Here is a 15,734-nt window from a genome sequence, read left to right as displayed (position 1 = left end):
AGGATTAAAACTTGATATGATTGCCTTTTGCTTAGGTAGACAAGTTCTTTTTTTTCTTTTCCTGTTTTTGTTTACTGACCTTTTGAAGTTCTGTCATCGGCAATCAAGCAGGTAGAGCAGGTTTAGTTCATTTCTTTGCTCTAAGATGTGTTTGCCCTGGCTGCCAGATTGGATTATTGTAGTTGATATGCCTAAGGTTGAATTTTCATCTTTTATGTTTTACTTAGATGTTTCATATCATATGTTTGAAACTAATAGCCACATGCCCAGCACATGGTCCATTCATTTTCTTTAGTTTTTGCTCTTTTGTTTGTGAAAAAAAACATATTTTTGTAACAAATTTGAAAGTATTATATGCTTTCTATTTCAGTTTATGTGACTTGTGTGTGTCAAAACAAATCTGTTTAAAATATAATACATAACAACTAATAATCACAACACAATGAAGCAAAATAAATCATCCTGTTCTAGTGATCTCTTATATTATAATCGTTACTTGCATTTCTAATGTATGACTTGCAACTTAAAAGAAAAACCAAAAACTATTTTAGTTTTGTATATTTTTATATACAAACAGTGTACATATATATATATATGTATATATATGGTATACATTATCTGGCAAAGAATTCAAAGAGTGCATGACATGTGTTTCACCCTTATTGAGGCTCGTGAGATGCACGTACTTTCGCATCCCCTTACCGGATGAGCCCCAATAAGGATGAAACACATGTCGTACACTCTTTGTATTATTTGGCAGGTACTTTTTAACATCTGTGATCTGCTTCTTGCAACTCAGAGGATGTGGTAGATGTTTGCAGATTGGCTGACCAAGCACAACATTACCTGGTAAGCATTTGGGTAACCACCCAAATAATCAGATTACGATTCAAACCCAAGAATATATATAAGTGGAGGGTTATCTATCTATCTATCTATCTATCTATCTATCTATCTATCTATCTATCTATCTATCTATCTATCTATCTATTGATCAGTGCCTTTCACATATATCTCTCTATCTGTCTGCTTGCTTCATATATTGCCATTTGTGGTCATCCAAGATAATGACAGGTTGAAAGACAAGATAAATGTTTGGGTGCCAACACGGCCAACCGCAATTACTTCCAAACGTAAACAAAAATAGCGTGTGATGGCGCAAATACAATATATACAATACATATAACCAAATCACTGCTGCTTCAGGCTTCTCTGATCACTTCCCTTGAGGTTTGAAAGAGCTCCATCTCTTCAAGTTTCCAGTCAGTAAGTGATGGTTCCTTCCCGGTAGCTGGGCTTTTATGGAAGGGGTGGAATCAATTGCCCTCACTGGGTAGTTTCTCAGTACTGTGGAGTGTTCTTTCTTGGCCCCCGGTGGGATTAGATGCCTGGGAGAAACCCATAGGGTGACCCCCTGGCACACATGTATGACACATTGTTATCTATCTCAGAAGTTGCTGAAGACCTTTACACTTTCTGTCTATGATCTACAGTATGTTCTTTTTGCAATATAAAAATGAATTTTGTACTTGTTAACCCTAAGCTCAGTTTTCAAAGTGCGTGTATCGTGAATAAAACAAAATGAGAATAGCAGGGCATTAAAAGGTACATAAGCACAAACAACTCAGATACTACCAGATCCCAAGCAAAATGATTTTTACTTTAAAATTTAGGAGGTCAATACAAGAACAGCTTTTCAAAATATTTATCCTTGCTTGTCAGCATTGTCTATCAAATGTATGTTTCCATTTCATCACATTGTCTGTTGAATCAACTAAGCAGCAGGAACCTGAGCTTAACACTTGTGTACTGCCGGCAGCCCCTCTCCCATTCTTCATTACAGTATCTTGTTCTCTTCTTTAAACACACATCAGGTTTTGAAGGTTGAACCATAGGTACTGACCTGACTGAGCTTGAGGACTTGCGTGATGTTCTGGGGTGGCAATTAAGACTGACCTGAATGTAGAAGACAGACAGATAGGAGAGGTTGCAGTGTAATGTGACTCAGGCATGCTTTGGTTTGTGTAAAATAAGCAAATTCTTTACCAAATCACATAAGAGGCACTTGGGAACTGAAAGAAACAGCCAATCCAAGCTGAAAGGGTGCAGGTGCAAGCAAAGCATCTGAACTGCTGCTGGTGATCAGCATAGCATGGTAAGGAACTAGACTCTGAACCATAAGGTTGCCAGTTCAGTTCCAGCCACCAGCCCACTATGTGACCTTGTCTAGGTCACTTAACCTTCCAGTGCTCCAAATGTACAAAATAAATAAATAAACAAGCAAGTGCATTTAGGATGTGTACTCATTATATACTTAGGGATTGTGTTTACTGTTGAAAGCTGCTATATAAAGTAAAGTGTGTTTGTTGTTGTTCAGTACTGTGCACGAAGAAAAGGGATGTAACCCAGAAAATAGCCCTGGGACCAGACGGAGTACGGTAAAGTTGATTTGACAGTGCAGACCAGAATGTAACTGTAGTAGGACTAGAGGAGTGCAGTTACTTATGTATTTATTTATTTTACTATTGGTAAGAGTTCCCTGCTTTCCACCTGTCAAATATTTTATGTATCGAGTAAGGTTTTTATTTTTTTAAACATCTTTATCCTTTTTTTGTTAAGATCCCCATTGCAAATGTTCTTCTCTGGTTTACTAAAATTTGTGTCTTTTGTTATTGTCTGCATGTTACATCAGTAGATGGTCAGTCAAGCAACTACATAAGCAATTCGTATTATGCTTCTAAATATGGATGTAGCAGTGATATTTTGGCAGTGGTTTTTTGTTATCTTGATATAGATAATAATTTTTGTCTAACATAATGATGCACAGACTCATTTTAATTTAGTCTTAAATGTCTTAAGTCTTGTCTTAAAAAACAACTCATCTGTATCAGTGAACCAAGATTACTTCTCGAGTGGAGCCTCTGAATAGCTTACTGAATAATACGATGGTCAAGGTTCAAGACGTTCAGCTCTATGTAACTTTGAAATATTGTCCTTTTAGTCAGTCCTAGCTTTTCTTTCCCCATATCGGAAGCTTAACAGTTTTGGATATAATTGCATTTGATCATTCTAATATTCCCTCTCCTAATTTCCTTTCTTATAAATAAATCATTGAATAAAATCCCTGGTCCTGGAGGCATTTTCAGTGTTGCTTTCACTCTTGAATGCTTATTGCAAGGCCTTATTAAAGCAGCAAGTATTACACCATTATTTCTCCTGTCGTACTTACAGCAAGAGCCACACTTTCTTACATTGGCCAGCGGGTGCATTGATATTTGTATTTATTTCCAGATGTCTGACTTTTTAAATGCTCACACTGTTTAGGATCATTTTTTAGTATGTGTCAATTCATTTGGGAATTTCTAATCATTATTTCGTAAATTCCTTTACCTGTATAAGAATCATCATCTTGTTAAGCTGAGCTGGCTTATCTTTTTTCTTCCCCTTTTTCTTCTGTGACTTCTTTTGTTTCTCTTTTAAATAAATGCTTTAATCAGGTGAGTCCAAATCTATTTTAATTGCACAAATGTTTGGGATCAAAACTTTCAATCAGTTTGCATTATTGGGGAGAACCCTGTTCAGTGCTGTTTCCTGCCTTGGGCTCAGTGATGTTGGGATATTGGTGACCCTAAACTAGACTGGGGAGGAGAACGGCTGTGTCATGTTACGGAAAATGTCCACCATCTTAGGATACCTCAACCAGCAGGAAGTACCAAAGAACTCATGAAACATCAACATAAATTGGTTTCTTAAAATGAGATAAACATAGGAAAGAGGAAGCAAGCACAATGGTAAGTAAAACTTAGCAGTGCCACTGTTCTTCACTCACATTGTTGTTGTGTTCTTTCTCATAATGGCATCTCTCACTTCTGGCCTCATCTAGATTTATTTTGAGGATTTCATACTCACTTCAATTTCAACATTCTTCATAAACTCGCCTTTTGGCTCTAGATTACTATCGTGTTCCTAGACCCCTGCCCACTATGCCATCTAGAAGCCCCATAATACCACAACACTTGAGTCTTGGCCTACATTACATGAACTAGAAACCCATGGCAGATTTCTCTGTTTGGCCCAGCATTATGGGTGATACTTCTGGCTGCTACTGCCTATTGGATTATAGAACCTCTGCTGTGTTTTTGTTACCAGTGCAAATGGTAGTTTTGTATGTCCTTGACCCATGAGGCAACTACAGTATTCAAGAACAGGGCAAAAGGCTACCTGCGGATTCCTGTTTTCCATATTAGCTCACCATTTTCAAGTGTGGGTTTTATGATTTTCTGTAAACCTGCTTATGGGCTCTTCACCTCTAACTGAGCTCCTACCACTATATTTTATATTTTTCATTGTATGTTAACCCTGTGTTAACCTATATATGACAAATAAACCTAAACCAATATTGCAGATATTGTACTGAGTGAATCTGCAAGACCAAGGGACCATGGCAGCATGGTTCTTAATGATAATGAACCAAGATGAACTGAGATGGGGTGCTTAGTTGACATTTGGGCTGGGATAATAAGAAGGTCTGCCTTTGCCAAGTTAAGATGGAGATGTTTTTCCTTCATCCAGGCTGCAGGATCAGTGAGACATGCAGATATTCTAGCTAATACTGTGTGATCCTCTTGAGGGAATGATAGGTATAGCTGTGTATCATCTGCATGTACTGATTATAGAAACCATGGGACTGAATGGTAGGGCTTAGTGAAGAGGTGCCTAGGAAGAAGAGGTGAGGGCCTGGCATTGATCCCTGGGGCATCTCCGTGTTTGCCTTGTGCACTCTTGAAGGCTTTTCAGGCACATGGTAGGATCTGCTTAAGAGGTAGGACTCAAAACACCTGGGGGTAATCCTAGTGATGCCAGGTCAGAAAGGGTGGAAAGGAGGATCAGACAGTTGACCATGTCATGGGAGAGGAGAAATCTGTTGGTAACTCTGGCCTGCCTTTAATGTATTGACAACAGTGCTTAGAGCCATGTCTGTGCAGTGGCCTTTCATGAATCTTGACTGATTAGGATCAAGCAGTCTGTTCTTTGGAAGGAGAGACTTGGTTAAAGACAAGATGTTTCAGTGTTTTGGATAGAAAGGAGAGGAGAGAGATTGGTCTGTAGTTACCTACTTGAGATGGGTCAAGAGTGGGTTTTTTCAGGAGAGGTGTTACTAGGGCCTGTTTGAATTATGTAGTAAAAGTGTCTGGGCTGAGTGAGGAATTGATGACATGTATATAATTGCAGAAATGAGTGAGGGAGAGATAGCCTGGAAGTGATGTGAGGGGATGGGGTCAAGTGGATAGGTAGCAGGTCACCTAGAGAGAAGGTTGGAAATATCAGTGGCGGAGAGAGAGGAGAGAAAAAGGGTAATGTTGTGGTGTGTTTGGGAGGGAGCAGGCTGGCTGGTGGTAGTGATGAGAGTTGACTAGTGATGACAGCCACCTTTTCCAGAAAGTCATCAGCAGTCAAGGAGATTGAGGATGGAGACAGTGGAGGAATGAGGAGAAAAGCGAAAGCAAAGAATTCCCTGGTACTTAATAGGCAGTATGGGGTGAGAGCATTGGCAGGTTGTAAAAGGACAGACAATAGACCTGCACAAGACCTCAGAAGAAGAGTGGGATCCACATTGTCAAGTAAAGGGCCCCTTAGAGTTAAGGACACAGTGGAGTGCCTGAAGATTTTTGTGACCACTTTAAAATGCCAGAAGATGATAATGAAAACAAGGATGTAGTCAAAAATAGGAAAGGGGCCAAAACCTTTGCATAAAGTCAACACAGGCAAACAAGAACAAAAAGGACAAGACTGAATTTAAATGTCAAAGTCCTCTCTGTTATTTTTTTCATTCTTACTCAGATTACTTGGATAAAAAATCAAAGAGTGGTGCAGGGCACTTGAGGTTGCACAGTCGTCTATCCAATATATATATATTCAAACAGCTGCCCCTGAAAGTTGACCAATCATCTATCTAATATATAAATTTGAAGAATGGACACCTTTCATGCTATAATCAGGGGCTCAGTCAAACAGGATAAATTAATCAATCAGGGGCTTAAAAATATTATTCTTGTGCATACTTGAAAAAAGATCAGGGGCTTGGTGCAATAGATCAGGGGCTAAAGCTTCTGATGACCCCACCTAATGATGACACTGCAAGGCCTATTGCATTTGAATCTCAACAGTGTCAATATTGCACGTGAGAAAGACAGGGAGAAACAGCAAGGTTGGAAACGCAGAATGTATCATTGGATCATGAGAGGGAAAATGACCCAGCAGCTACCATCGGTCAGAGAGAGCTTGCAAGAAGACAAGACCGCCTAGACATAAGTTAACAACATATGGCTGCTAGCTGGGGGCATTTTGACAATTCAAGAACAAGCCCGAAGAGGGCTTACTCAGGTCTTCATCTACTTAAGTAGACAGAGCAGCACACAGGTCCAGCTTTCGAATGAAGAGGCATATGAGAAGCTGCTTCAAGGGCTACTAAAGACTTAGGGATGCAGACATTTTGGTACCACTAAGGGGGTGTCTAGCCTGATGTCCCTGTGGCCAAAGCAAGGATCACCTTTACCTTTACCTTTATTTTGGAGCTTAGTTAGAGGTGGTCCCAGGAGGAAGCCACTGCCTGGCAGATGGAGTCAGGATAGAACTTTGGGGAGAAGGCTAAGAAACAGTTATAAATATGGGGGTGAGAGAGAGATAAGGTGAAGACAAATTTTCTTTGTTGGTCCTTGAGATGGGCAAATTAGCATCAAGACCCAAGCAGGTAGGCTTAGAGTGGCAACAAGGTCTTGTTTTGTTGTGTGTTTATTGTGTATTTTCTGTTCTTTCTTTGATGTATCCCATCCTCTATTACTTTAGCTAATAACCACTCCAGTCTGAGTTGTGAAGAGGGAGTCCCTACCATTACACTACATTCAGCCTTCGGTTTATTTTCTAAACTTACTTTATTGTGCAATATGTAGGAACTAAACACACACTAACTAGCCATAGGGAGAATGTGCACACTTTGTAAAGGCATCGACCAGACCATTACATACCTAGAGATTGAAAAACTCATTTACTGTGCATTCCTATACGTGTAAAGTGAGCTCCCCTTTACTGTCTGTTCCAAGTGACGTTGCCATCACCCCTTTTCTCTTGCATCCATCGCCTCCTGCTTACTGTGACTTTTTATGCAAATGCATTTGAGATTCTCATAGCTGATACTTTGAGATTATGCAGATCAGTCACAAGCTATTACTACTTGCGAGTAACATTCATAATGTCAAAGAAGAATATTACAGAAAAAATCTCTCTGCCTTTATATTGTCACTTTTCTAGAACAAAACTTTCTTTGGAAAATAGCCAAGGATAGACACGAAGTGGAATTCTTAGTTAAAAAGTGGATATCAAGATTCTAAAGTTCATATAATGAATATTTGATGTAAGAAATAAGTATTCCCTTCAGTCTTTTGTTGATTATTTGTTGGCATGGAATCATTTTTCTCTGAAAATTCATTTGAACTCTAAAGAGAGTTTTCATTATAAAATGCTGGAAGATTTCTTCTGAGATAACCTGCTGTGTGGTCTCTAGACAGCTAGAGAAATAAAAAGTCTATAAAAGAGTTGGAAACTAGTTCTTAAATATTCTTGTAACAGTGTTTTGAAATGAAGTCAACCATTCTGGGAATAACTGAAATAGCTGGAGGCACAATTTTTGCTTGCTCTAGAAAAATGATGCATGTGCGATTAATTTGTAACACTTAAGGGATAAACTGTTTTTCACTTGCAGTGTAGTATTAGTATTTCAGACAATTCATTGAAGGAATGAAAATTAGATTTTATTGTGAGAAGGTATGTGGTTAGCCTTAGGGGACATTCATTGGAAATTTAGTAGGTCATCTTAGGAGCACCATATGGGAGCAGCAGTGATCATATTAGTTTGTTTGATGAGATGATGGTCACAATAACCAAATAACAGTAGGGTATAGGAGTCATAGGAGGAAAATCAAAAGTGGCTTACACTCCTCCACTTGGGACAGGACCGAGGGAATAGCTGAATTGTAGGGACATGCCTGTAGTAATAGCTCAAGGGTCTTTTCAGCACAAAAAAGATTGCCGATTCCTGTTTAATTTATATTTTCACAACAAAACTGAATTGAAATTTAGAGGTGCAGTTATATAGTAGCATTGTTGTTAATGCTGACTCATCTTAGATCCATTGTCCTAGCAATGCATTGCCCAGGTGGAGTTTGTGTGTCTGTGTGAGTTTTCTTCTTGGTACTTATTTTACTTTTAACATCCGAAAGAACAGCAGGTTAGGTGAACTGGTCCTTCCACATTGGCCTGAATGTGTGTGAGAAAGCACAGTGCCCTGTCAGGTGTTGAATGTTAATAACACAAAAAGTGCCAGAGAATTGTTGTGAGCGAAAGGGACCTAAAGATGAGCAACAAGCATGGAAATCCAAATCAAAATTGAGTAGCAAGGGTCAAAATACCAGGAGACAAAATTAAAATGAATAGCTAGAACACAAGGATGAAACAAAAACAAAATAAAAAGATTGCGGCCGTTGAAACGAAAGAAAGAAGCCAGATGCTAGCGCCTACTTGAAATAAAACCAACTAGCACTAGAGAAAATGAGAGATTTTGCATCCAATGAGGTACACTGAACGTGCGGACATCGTAGTATTTATATATCACGTTTTGTGATGTCATTGGAGTGATGATGCCACCATGTGATCCATAAGATGTTGCAAAAAATAAGAGAAATCAAGACAACGATAAAAATGAAATTTTAAATTTCAACTCAAAATTTAAAATAAATAACAGGTGTAAAAATCCAAAAAAACTCAGAAATACATAAACAGAAATGTGTAAATGCTGTAATAAGTGGGCACTCTAATGACCTGGGATGCTGCTGGGATGGGTTCAAGCCACCGATGACACTGCATTAGATTAAGTAGGTTTGAAAACAATATGACATATCATTTTCCAGGGTTCAATTAATTAATTATAAAGCTATATACTGTATGAGAAATTGTTTTCTATCATTTACTTAATAGGTTGCATTCCTTCTCTGGGTCTTTTTTGATTAAATTATTTTTAAATAATATTTGGCTTTCATTTATTCATTGTCTTCCTGAATTTGAGGACTTGTGTTGTCTTGTCTTAGTGTAGTGATATGACAAGTCTCCTTGAGTCTTTCCTTATTGTGACACGACATTAGGCGGATTAGCAGATACTCCAGAGTAGGGCTCCACAACGTCTTTTGAATGCACGAGCACTTCTTCTTTTCTACACCTCTGTGGATGGCCCTTCAGACATTTGTGGGAAAGATGGCCCATCTCATCAAAGTAAATGATGTGGGTCAAAGTGTGAGGCTTTTCAACTGTTCTTGGGTTAATAATATTCTTGTTTGTTGTTGGATCTGGTCCACCATGTTTTTCACCTCTCTCTTAGAGTTTACAGAATATTCAAGAAAGAAAAAGATGTACTTGATGTGTGATAAATAAAGCTTACAGTCAATAAGTAAAAGATCTTGCATATACAGCTATATGTTAAAATATTACACATAACTATGGGATGCTGTGTAGAGTTAGACTTTATCTCTTACTAGCTGTCCCCTGTGTCTCCACCCGTGTATTAGTGAAACATGTCAGTGAGGAGGGCCCTGCCTGGCTCCCTACTTCTGACGTCACGTTTCTCCCTTTAGAACACAGCCTCTGCCTCAGATTAGTGTAATATATCCCTCCTGAAAGCGAGCTATGATTACTAAATCAACGGAATGTTCAAGCAAATTACAGAAAGAAACCCGATTTAAATCTGTTAAGTAGTTCTCTCGTTCGCTAGCTAAGTGGAGGTAAGGTACACACCCTGAGGCTGGCGTGTTAGTCCCCTCGGCCCGCTGCGTGTCTCTTGGATTTGTGCAAATAAATTGGTACCGCAGGCAAACTATGATACATACCGCAATGAGAGATGTCGCAAAATCAATCGGAAGCAAATTATAGAAAAAACCCGATCTAAATCTGTTAAGTAGTTCTCTCGTGAAAAGCAGACAGACAGACATTGGGTTTTATATATATATAGAGATGAGGACTTTTGGAAGTCCAGGAGAATGTGTCTCTGCCCTCCACAACCAGTGTATAAATTTGATTTAAAAGAATGTTGGTTTACATGGCGCTCACAACATGTGGGAAGGGAGATTTGCGTAAGTTATTAACGCTTTTGCAGTTTTAGTTTTGGTCAAGAAAGACATAATAGCACTTGAGAAAGGCCAGGGTGCACTAATAAGAGCAAAATAGGAAAGTTTTGATTTGCACATAGTTTCATAAAAACGACACTAAATAGGTTTTTCAGGTGATTTTCATGTTGTAAAATATGAGTTTTTTGAGTTTTTTAAAGGTTTTGTTTCTGGAATGAAAAATTAGTAATATTGCCCCCCTTAAAGCCTCATTCATGCTTCGTATTTACCTGTGTTCGTTCCTGCAGATAAGTAAAGTGTAATTCGAACCACACTAGTAAAGTCATTTCTCTTTCTGCCTTTTCATTCACATCACCATGGAGAAGTGCAGTACGTTTTATAAACATGTCACAGCCTAACATGGCAGTTTTTTGACATGCGATTAGAAAATCCTAGTATCCAAAAATCTGCACTGATCTGCAGAGGTTGTGCACTCTTCACACAGACAGTGAACAGACATGAGAACTGAACCTAGGAAACAATGTCACTACTCTGAATGCCAAGGTGCCTCCTGCAAAAAAGGAAATGATACTTTTAAAAAATGAGCTGCCATTTTTTCACTTGAAAGAAAAATTACACGTACAAAAATCGAATTTGTAGTTTACTTATATCCACAGTAAAATGTAAATATTTACAATAACAAGCTCAACTATCTGCAGGGCCTGTAATTTATAACTGTATAATATATAAACAGCCATATATGAACTGTTACGTTATGTTAACACACTTCGTTCAGCTGTCTGTAAAAGCTGAAGATTACCAGCTTTCTAGCAAAGTCCAATATGCCCGTGCTTCATTTAGAGGCCACATTATAACAAGAAAGAGACAACTGAGGCTTAGAAAGGGTCGGGTTTCTTAGAAACAACCCCATTTGATAAAGAAAGGTTTAAAAATTAGGAAAAAAAACAGAAAACAGTAAGACAGTCAGGCAACACTGTTGCATTTCTCACTGGTCACGTCACAACTCCACACAGGAGATGCTTCGCTCCTTTAAGTCATTGGAGGCAGAATTCCAGGTTACGGTCTTCAAAGTGGAGGACTGACCGCAGAAAATGGGTAAGCAGTGATATTACGTCCAAATAAGCCTGCATATGACAACGTGCAGCAACTTTTCAAGTGATAAATAGATAAATAAAGCTTAGCTGAATTTGAATAATCTTATTTTTACATTTACTTATCTGGCTGATGCTTTTATCCAAGGCAACTTACAACATTTTCTTTTTGATTTTGTAAATAGAGCCCAGACAGGTGAAGTGTCTTGCTCCTGGTCACACAGGGTCTGTGGTGGGTTGTGAATGTATAACATCAGGATTGGAATTCCAAAGCCTTAACCGCTAATCCAATGCCTGCTATCTGAACAAATGTAATGGATAACATTTTCATTCCAACTGTTTGTCACCTTCCAAGCTATAGGCAGGAAATGACAGCTTTGATCACTTAGGTCTTAGCTCATGGACTTTTCTTGATCATATTGTGCACCCAATCAAAACAAATTGGAAGATGACTGAAACATAAATAAAGCATGTTTGATAAGCAAACAGTTAGCACATACATACAATGTAAAGTTATACTTCGTATTTGCTAGACTTGAGTATGGACTTGACCTTCACTGAAGGGTTACCATTCCTTCTCATCCACATAAAGTGAGCTGTCCAGAGGTTTTAGGACTTCAAAGTAAGCATTGGTGCCTTTCTGTAATTTGATTATTCATTAACGCAACATACAGTATGTGCAAATGATATTAGCCTAAACAACACTTGCATATAAAACTAATTTACACGTGGCAGTGTCTGTCTCATTTAAGTTGGCACACTTTGACCTGGTTACATTTTGAGTTTTCCATACCTTAGATAAAAGCAAGAAGAAACATGTTGGAAAATGTACACATAGTGTAACATTCAGGTGGACTCAAGAACTTACTTGACTCATTTGAAGCACTTTAATGTTTTTTAGTTACTTCATCAAATAGTTACCACATTTTTATTAAATACCGTATTTACTAACAGTGATTCATATTTAAAAATAGCAGTAATAATAATACAACTACACACATTAGTATACTAAATGAAATATAGCCTCTTTAACACAATGTCGTACAGTATACTACGCTTAGAAATGTAGTGCAAAACAAGCTCATGGTAGCTCAACGGCCTTTATAGACTGCAGATTCCAATTCAAGACATGGCATCAATTGATGTTGTGTTGTTAGTTGAGCGGGGTCTGTGACTAATTGCAGTTAAGATTTAGGAAGTTAAAGTAATCTAAGGTAAAACTGTTGACTGTTTCATACCAAGATGAAGAGCAGAACTGTCGATAAATTATAGTGACAGAGAAATGGCGAATCCTGACATTGTGCAGATACTACACTTGAAAGGTTGTTTTTAGTGTAACATAACTTTGAAGAGCATATTTGTCCACTCTGTGCATTCATTTTTAGATTAGTAATATGTTTTTTTCTTTACTTTTATGGTTAATTTACCTTAAGCAGCAGAAGAAGTTAGCCGTTGTACCAGAGACTTGTATCATCCGCTGTTTGATGTCTGTTGGGGATCCATTTTGCTGTCAAGACTGGCTATCAGATGAGTAGCAGAGGAAAATTTACAAAATACACAAATTTAAGTGACCGTTTGGAAATTAAATTTAAAACTCAACAAATCCATAACTTAAGTTGCATAGAAAGTTTTCTCTATTTCTCAGTGAGTCTGCAAATTTGCCAATGCTTTTCAATGAGAGATTTAGAAATTTCAAAAATGTGCACAGTGCTGAGATACCTGAATGAAAAATTAACTTTTCCTGACAAATTTCCTTGACAAATAAGTGTGTTAGACTTCAACAAAAATGATCCACATTGAGCTGATGGCAGACAGGTGAGCAAACAGACAGCCATGGTAACCACGATGGTTGCATTTTGCATTATATGCAGATGCACCTAAAAATAACTGAAGTGGCACAACATCAAAACTCACAAGTTACAAACACAGTACTCACCAACATGTCGCTGTAGTGGCAATGCTGAACAGAGTAGGTTGATCAGCTGACGTCACCAGAAAGCGCACCGCTTACAGCATTCATGGACGGACTGTATGTGGTTGACGGATGGAGCTTCCCATTTAGCTCACACTACAAAGAACTTGAGCTTGCGAGATTTTGAGTGCAAAACTGATCATCGATAGTTCTCCATAGTGCAAGTGTTCAAACTGAGAGGCTTCATGGTAGAGTCCGCAGCAATTCAGTTGTCAACAAGGGTGGAATTTACACAATGGCCGATAGTAGTGTAGTGGTGACACAGTGCAGAGGAGGTGGGGGGCTAACACAGAGATCAGCTGATGTCATCAGAAAGCTCACCTCTCACAGTGTTCAGAGACGGGCTCTGCATGGCTCGTTGATGGAGCTCTCTGTTTAGATCACGCTACAAGGTGCTCACGTCTGAGATGGAGATTGTGGTTTTAAACTGACCACCAACAATTCACCACAATGCAAATCTTCAAACTGAGAGGCTTTGTGGTGCGAGTCTACAGTACGCCATCAAAAAGAATGGAAGCTGAAGCTGCAAACTGGGGACTTTTTGGCAACAGTTATAATACAAAAAATAAAAGATACTATAGACAGCCTAGCACATGTTTTCTTATTCGTCCAAGTTTCAGACATCGATGTCTTTTAGTTCTGGCTGAGTTTTGATTTAAAGACAGCATAGTATGAAAACAGAATGAGGCAAAATACTACAAAAGCAATTGCGGCCCCTAATTATAGCCTTAAAAACCGTACTGAGTTTCATTTTAATCATAACTTGAACATGCAGTACTGGAATGCCATACTTTCATATGAAAGGGCCATTCTACTTTCTACCAGATGTTAATTGCATTACAGTTTAGAGAAAATTAAATCAGATATTGGATGGAAATGTGGAAAATAGCTCATCATTTGAGTGGCAGTTGGTCATCTCCTTAGATTAATAAAAGCCAAGATGTCTTTCTTATAACAGCAGCAGCAGCTGCCTTCTATTGCACAGCCAATTTCACCTTAAAGGAAACCAATCTGAGGGTTGAATGTTTTGACTATTGAATTGAAAATACCATTGTATTTTGATTGCCAGTCTCTATAGTTAGAAAATGTAACCAGTAGTGTTTAACTTGACTGAGCATTGTTAATAAAACAGCAATATTTCAATATTTAAATAAAATATGTCTTCAGATTTTTTGTAACCAATAATTTAGCTCTAATTACATTACTGTTGTTTTTGAGTTTGTGAATCCCAAAACTTAATTCTGCACACTCAAGCCGTATCTCAAGGCTCCGTAGGTGACTCTAGTTGTCCATCTTCTTCTCTTAATTGTCCTGAGAGCTTGTGTTTAATTAAGGTTGTTAAGAATGGATTGGTCCCTTCAACCCTGCCCTGGATAATAAATGCATTAGGAAGATGGGTGGATGGATGTTGAGCTGTGTAAATTCATTGTGAACTCGGAGATAATTCATTACTTTTAACAGCCTACAAACATTCAGAATTTGTTTGAACCAATACATAAAATGCATATGTTTATGTAAATCAGGGCAATTTAATATTGAAATTTATATAAACAACTGGTCTTTCAATTTGTATACAATGCTCTATAATTTCTATGACTGAGGCCTGTTATGTCATGTGAAATAGAGTTAAGTCAAGGAGACCAATTCAAGTATGTTAGCTATTCACATTTATTAACATAGTAAGAATTTGAATATCAACCAAAGTTTGGAATGTGAATAAAGGAAGGAGCAGCATAAAAGAGATAGTTCTTGTTAGGAAAAGCTTATGGAGCCCCACAAGTGGACACAGTGAGTGAATATTGGGTTATCTTTCGTCAATATCTCAGTTTAAGGACAATCCCCGCTACTAAGTGATTTTTTCATTTAATTAGTTGGTTTGCTTGCAATCTCATGAATGACCAGATGTGGAGGATTTACTACTCTGTGAAGTTAAAAAAAATGCATATTACACTCACAGTCTTCAGTGAATTGAAGTTGACTTCAGATATTGACCACAATGGTCCTGGAGAGGCAAGATGACTGCAGATATTCATGTCAACCAGTTTCTTAAATAAAAGCAATATCTTGCTGTTATTGAAAACCATTATTTAGTAGAGGGATGATGGTTCAGATAAATCCTTTGATACATACACAGTACTACCCATTCATTTGTCTCTGCATCCATCCATTCATTTACAGAACCTGGTTTGCCCAGTCGAAGGGACCTCCAGCCTATCACGATAGCATTAGGCACAAGATAAAAGCCAGCACTGGACTGGAGGCCTGTAACATCTCCAAACTCATCCTAATTTAGACCTGGAGAGTACCATGACACACACATCTATGGTTTGTGTGAGGAAAATCAAAGTACCCAAAGACAATCAACACAGTGATCGGTGGGCTATTTTCGAAAAAATCAGCTTTGTTTCTTTAGGATTTTATTGTAAAGGCTGAATTTAAGAGCTACTTTGTGATGAACACACCCAAGAAGCAAATCCTGAGTTGTTGGTCTGCTGTCTCAGA

The 15,734-nt window shown here is 38.2% G+C and overlaps 1 protein-coding gene across 2 annotated transcripts in view; it reads left to right on the top strand.

The window, feature by feature from the left end:
- Positions 1-15,734, top strand: part of LOC120523931 (cGMP-dependent 3',5'-cyclic phosphodiesterase) — a 798,989-nt gene that overhangs the window by 289,157 nt on the left and 494,098 nt on the right. The window lies entirely within an intron of this gene.

The sequence above is a fragment of the Polypterus senegalus genome, chromosome 2, assembly GCF_016835505.1.
Source record: "Polypterus senegalus isolate Bchr_013 chromosome 2, ASM1683550v1, whole genome shotgun sequence".
NCBI classification, from domain to species: Eukaryota; Metazoa; Chordata; class Cladistia; order Polypteriformes; family Polypteridae; genus Polypterus; species Polypterus senegalus.
The sequence above is the reverse complement of the archived record's forward strand: the minus strand, read 5'-3'. Positions and strand labels throughout refer to the sequence as shown.